Consider the following 6855-nt stretch of genomic DNA (forward strand, 5'->3'; position numbering starts at 1 on the left):
TGAAAGACCTAATTTCCAAAACTTTCAGCTACGTTGAATATAATGACTATCTAAAAATTTTGATTGGATGGGCATAACTTAAAACCCTTGCCCTGATGGTTCTGGGGGAGTATCCTGCTCAAAAACATATAATATATCTGGAAATCAACTACGCTGAACAAAATAGCTATCTCAAAATTTCGATTGGATGTTTTTTGGGAAATGATGGGCGGGGGGGGGGGCTAGTTGCCCTCCAATCCCTTTCGACTATTAAGAAGGGCACTAGCCCTTTGAATTTCCAATCGAATGAGCACCTTTTGAAGTTTCTACAACAACGCCTTTTATAAAAACCTTATATGTCCCCCGGGCATAACTTAAAACCCTTGCCCTGAGGGTTGTTTCCTCCTCAAAAATGTATTTTCTATCGGGAAATCAACTACGCTGAACAAAATGGCTATCCCAAAACTTTTATTGAATGCATTTGGGGGAATGATGGGCGTGGGGGGGGCTAGGTGCCCTCCCAACACTTTCGACTATTGAAAAGGGCACTAGCCCTTCGAATTTCCAATAGAATAAGCCTGTTTTGAAGTTTCTACGACAGCGCCTTCTATAAGAACCTTACATGCCCCCAGGGCATAACTTACAACCCTTGCCCGGCTATCTAAAAATTTTGATTGGATGTGTTTGGGGGAATGATGGGCGTGGGTGGGTCTAGTTGCCCTCCATTCACTTTCGACTATTAAAAAGGGCACTAGCCTTTTGAATTTCCAATCGAATGAGCCTTTTTTGAAGTTTCTACGACAATACCTTCTGTAAAAACCTTATATGCCCCCAGGGCATAACTTAAAATCCTTGCCCTGAGGGTTGTTGTGGAGTTTCCTTCACAAAAACATATTTTCTATCTGGAAATAAACTACGATGAACAAAATGTCTATCTCACAGTTTTTATGGGATGTTTTTGGGGTATGGATGGGCGGGGGGGGGGCTAGTTGCCCTCCAATCACTTTCGACTATTAAAAAGGGCACTAGCCACTCCGGTTTCCAATCTAATGAGCTTTTTTAGAAGTTTCTCCGACAACTCCTTCGATACGAAGTGCCCGGGTATTGAGAAAAAAAAAATACATTGTGCCCACATCGTGGTAATACAAAATACATCGCTGCCTATTATCTTAATGTGTTATTATTTTGTACCTTCTTCTTTATTTTAATAATGCATTTTAAGACTCTTGTCAAAGGGGCTCCGGGGGACATTTATTGAACCTCAGGAGTATTTTCAACAAATTGGCATCTCAAAATTTGTATCTGATATCTCTTGGTCTGTAGGGGACTGGTAGAAAAAAAGGCTTGGGAAAGAGACTGGTTTCCCTTCAGTTGCTTTCAAATCTTATAAATAACATTAGATAGATAGATAGATAGATAGATATTTATTGCAATAAAAGCCACTTTGGGCCATGGCAAAAAAAAGGAAAATCACACAAAATAATAGCACATGATTATAACACTCATAGCAAAGTATGGTAGCCTACATAACAATAACGACGCAAAATTACAAAACATTACAAAAACATAATAATGCACACGATACCATTAAACTAACATAAATAGATAGATGTATGTTACATCTATCAAGGGCCATGACTACAAAAAAAACAAACAAGAAAACAACTTACACCCATACAACAATACTTTCCACACTCACCCCACCCCTTTTACAAAAATCTATCTCTATGTGACATACCCAATTTTATATACTTTGCTATCATTCTTATTGTCCCATAATTTTTTAATCCCATTACTGAAACCAACCACTCACTTGTCCCCACATTGACAAAAAATAACTCATTCCTTAAATCCTGTAACTTGGGACAAAGGGCCATGAAGTGAAGCAGATTCTGACCATTTTCTCCGCACGTAGGGCATGAGTAAGGACCCTCCTTTACCCTTACCCTTCCTCAATATTTCCTCCTTTCTAGATAGATAGATAGATAGATAGATAGGTATATTTCCATATATCAGTAAAATAATTACATAACAATCTACAAATCCCCACAAAGGCTCCATGGCCTGTAGGAGGGGGATTATGAGAATATCAAATAAACATTAAACATTTAAACATATAGACATAACATTAATATTTAAACATATAAACATAAGCATTTGAACTTTTAACATGTGAAGCATTTGCTTCAAAAAAAAAAAATAAATTAAAAAAAAAATTAAAAATAAATAAATAAAAACAAGGACGGTTTACTAAATAAACTTTATCAAACTACAGTGAATCACAACATCTAAAAAAAAAAAAAAAAAAAAAAAAAAATATTGGCAGCAGGCAAAAGTAAATAAAATTAATAACATGAAAAAAAATATTTTTTTTACTATTATTTTGAAGGTGCCAAACGAGTGGCATTCTCGAGCCGAATCGGGAAGGGTGTTCCATGTCAAATGACACGCAACAAGAGGATTAAAATCGGATCTTATTGTTGGTGTATGGGGAATTTGGATATTTAGAGTTGATAATACGTAGATAACTACGGAGTTGATAATTTGACCGATCAGATACAAAAGAAGACGTAAACCTAAGGGACCTAGGAATATCACCTTGGAGCTGAAGAAAAGGAAAAGACGCACAGGAAAGAATATAAAGTTTTTTAACATCAAATAGTAGTTTAGTTGCTGAACGATTCAATTCCTGGATAAAATTTATAGCTTTATCACAAATATTTGAAAGCGGTTTGAGAAAAGAAGGGAAATTAGACATCAATATGACTGAACAATAGGAAAAATAAGAAAGAATTAAACTATGAAATAGGATTCTTAGAATTGGTCCTGGAAAGATATACTTTAGTCTTCTTAGAATACCGAGGTTTCTGCATACCTTAATTTTAATCAAATCAATATGGTGATAGAAAGATAAATTTTCATCTAGGAGAATACCTAGGAAACGGACATGGCTATCCTCTGGTCTACTAATAAAGCTTTTGGGTATATGAATTTCGGATAATTGAGGGCAAGCCTGGGATATACGAGAAAAAACTAAAAAACTAGTTTTAGAAACATTTAAGGCAAGAAAGTTAGCATCAAACCAAATTGAAACTCTCTCAAAGAGGTCCACTAACTTTGTACGAACATCATCCTCTGTTCTCCCACAAGTAATAAGGGTGGTATCATCGGCAAAAGTAACAAGTGAATCCGAGGTATGAAAACTATAATTATGGGTAAGGGAGACTGTTGGATGACATAGACGACAGCAATAAAGAGGATTTTTATTTCTAACTGCAAAAATTAGGTCATTTATACAAATTAAAAAAGTACCGACCCTAAAATAGACCCTTGAGGAACCCCCTGGTCAACACTTGATGGTGAGCAAAAAAATGGATGAACAGAAATTATTCTACCAGACAAGAAAGACTTGAACCAATAAAACGCACTACCTCTTACGCCAAAATGAGAAAGTTTAAATAGAAGAACACTGTGGGTTAAAGAATCAAAGGCTTTACGAACATCCAAAAACTAAGCACTAGGAATCAAGTGGGAGTCCATAGCAGAGTGAAGATAATTCAGTGGAACCACCCAAGCATGGTCAGTTAAACGATTCGCTCGAAAACCAAATTGAAAATCGTGAAAAAAATGTTTAGAAGTAAGAAAATGGTTAAGACGAGAAAGCATCGCCTTCTCAAATATTTTTCCAAATACAGACAACTAAGAAATTGGCCGATAGTTGGCTGGATCATTTCATGTTTCCCCCTTATATAATATGATGACTCGAGCACGCTTGAGACTACTCGGGAAAATACCATGCTGAAAGGAGAGGTTAATAAGTTTTGTTAAGGGATAAATAATGGAAGGAAGTATGAACTTAATTACTTTAGTAGAAATATTATCAGGGCCAGACGACGAACAGTTTTTCAATCCCATGACAATTTTAGCGATTTCTTTCTCCATCACTGGTTCCAAAAATATTGACTTCATACAAGGTGGCCCAAGATGAGACCTGAAGTTGAATCCTGACGGAGAAGAACCAACAGCCGAAGCTGTCCTTCTACCAATATTCGCAAAATATGAAGTAAATGCATTTTGAACATTCAGTTCACCCTCGATGATTTTGCCATCAAGATCCAAAAAATAAGGGGCTGATGGAGAATGAAAAAGAGGGCCTTAGCACAGAATTTATAACCTGCCAAGTTTTTCGTATATCTTTACCACAATCTGAAAAACAATTAAAATAATACTGGGACTTGGCCTTTCGACAAAAGAATTATAAATATTCCTATAAATTTTAAATCGCTGAAAGCAGATAGCTTTCATTGGAGGGCTAGCCGACTAAAAGGCCCTCCAGAGATTATTTTTTCTACTACAACTCCTAAGGAGAGCCGGGGTCATCCAAGAATTTAGAGGAAAAGTATTGTTACACTTGCGATTAGAAGAAGAAACAGAACAAATATCAACAACAGCATCTTTAATAGACGCATAAACAGTATCAAATAAATTACGGAAATCAGAATCAGTCTCAAAACCACTGCCAATCTTGACCTAAGAAGCATCAATTCCACTTCACCAAACCTAAAAGGCCTCTTACCAGACTCACAAGTCCTCTCAATAGTCAGTTTATCAAAACAGTATCTAGAGTAAACAGGGAAATGATCGGAAATGTCGCTCACTAAAACACAATTTTGGATCAAGGTAGCCGTACAGAAAATATTGTCTATTAGAGATAACGTACTCTCTGTTATGCGAGATGGGATACATACAGAAGGTAAAGTACCTGCGGCAAGCATGGACGACAGAAAATCCAAAGATACAGAAGACTTTATATCCATCAAGTTTATATTAAAATCTCCCATAATAATCAATTCAGTCGACTGTTTTAGGATGGTATCCAGTAGATCATTAAGGGTGTGTAGAAACAGTGGAATAGAGCCACTAGGAGATCGATAAATAATATCAACAATTAAGTCCTTACCTCTACATTTAATATCTACAAAAAGTGACTCAAAGACACCTTCGGTATTTATGGATAAATCCATTTTAAGAGAATATTGGAGATTATTAGAAATATACAAAGCAAGACCACCCTTGGTCATCTTTTGTCGATTCAGTCATTCTATTTCATAACCTTGCTGATTCAAAAGCATATAATTTTTAGAATCTAAAAAAGTCTCGCATAAACCAACGACGTGAGGTAGCCCATCAGAAACAATCTGTTTTAGAAAGTCTATTTAAGAAAAAAGACCCTGAATATTTAACAGGAGCACTGAAAAATATCCATCCCGCTTGACAGCCTTCCTCAGACTAGAAACATATTTACTTATTACTGCGTGGTTCACTGTGGTCAAATCACTGTTGACATGTCCGATAGAATTATTGATAATGCTTAAAACATCTAACGGGTTATTTTCAAGCCCAAAAAGTCGTCCTACAACTGGGGGCGTTTCTAATTTTCCAGTAAAAAAAAGACAACAGATTTTTGATATGGAATTAAATCATAAAATTTACATACACATACATACACAGACGCACACACACACACAAACACACAACCACACACACACACTAAAACAAAAAAAAACACAAAAACAAGCTAACAAACAAAAAAACATACAACCGCAAACAAAAAAAAAAAAATTTATATATACACAATCCGCGAATCTAAGCACATCTAAGCACAATCCGCGAATGATCGAATCTTTCGTATCATTGATTGACCAGATGGTTTGGCCAAAATTTGCCCGCGGTCAGTCCATACATTAAATTTACCAAAGCAATCTCTTGCCATATTTAAAATTTCACGACGCTTTTTTGTTAACGATTCTGATAAAAATAGTCCACTCTTTGCTAGTTTAGTCTTTGCTTTGAAAACAGCTCGAGCTAATTCCACATTTTTGAAGCGTATTAGCACTGGAGACACTTTAGATTGGTCGTTAGAGTAATTCGAACTAAAGCAAAAAATGTTTACAATATTATTGACTTCAAAACCAGGGACTAGCATGTTGTCTTTAATAATAAACGATACTTCGTTCTTTAGACCATATCCAGGCCTCTGCCTTACTTCATTCATCACTAAGCAATCCAACATCTTTTCTTGTTCAAAATCTTCCACTTTCGATTCCAATGACAAAATCCTACTTTCCAAGCTTTTAACCATTGCAAATAGTCCTTTGAGTGATTTTTCTATTTCTTGGAATTTTGGGTTGTAATCAATGGAAATAGCATCATGAATTTTTTTACTATAATATCAATTGCTTGATTTGCTGTATCAGGGTCTGATAGTTTAGCCTTAACTTGACGGGATATCTCAGCTGTAAGATTCACTTGTGTCCGATTTAATTCATCCTGGGTAAAAGCTATTTTTTGCAGGATTTAGCTAGGTGCCAGTGAGTCTTCTGCAATAACACTCGCTGGGCTTAATGCTAGATAAGTAGTTGATGACGATTTATAAATGTCTGGAAACGAATATAATTCGGTAAATGCTTTACCAACATCTTTTTCCTTTCTTTTGCGAGCACTAGGGTTATCCGAAAGTAATTTCAAATTAGACTCTGCCACTTGATGCTCAGAATGATCGCCGTAGCAAAAAACTGTATATTTCCATAGTCCTTTCGCACCACTTTTTGACTGCAAAACAATTGCTGGCCAAGGGGGTAACTTTTGAAACTAGCGAGAACAATATCAAAAGGCTTGAATTTTGACATGAGCGTAACAGTGAAAATAAATAATTACTTATCTTTTAGTGGGCCAATTAATCCGGTAATCTGCAAATAATTTCAAGTAATTGCAAGAAGTTCAAGTATTTCAATGGATGATTCAGATGATATTAGTGCTGAATACTAATCCAAAGCAACAATCCATAAATAATCCTTAAGCCGTAATCACATACAA

This window comes from Artemia sp. Qi Xiang Cuo, chromosome 7, assembly GCF_049724085.1.
Source record: "Artemia sp. Qi Xiang Cuo chromosome 7, ASM4972408v1, whole genome shotgun sequence".
Classification (NCBI taxonomy): Eukaryota; Metazoa; Arthropoda; class Branchiopoda; order Anostraca; family Artemiidae; genus Artemia; species Artemia sp. Qi Xiang Cuo.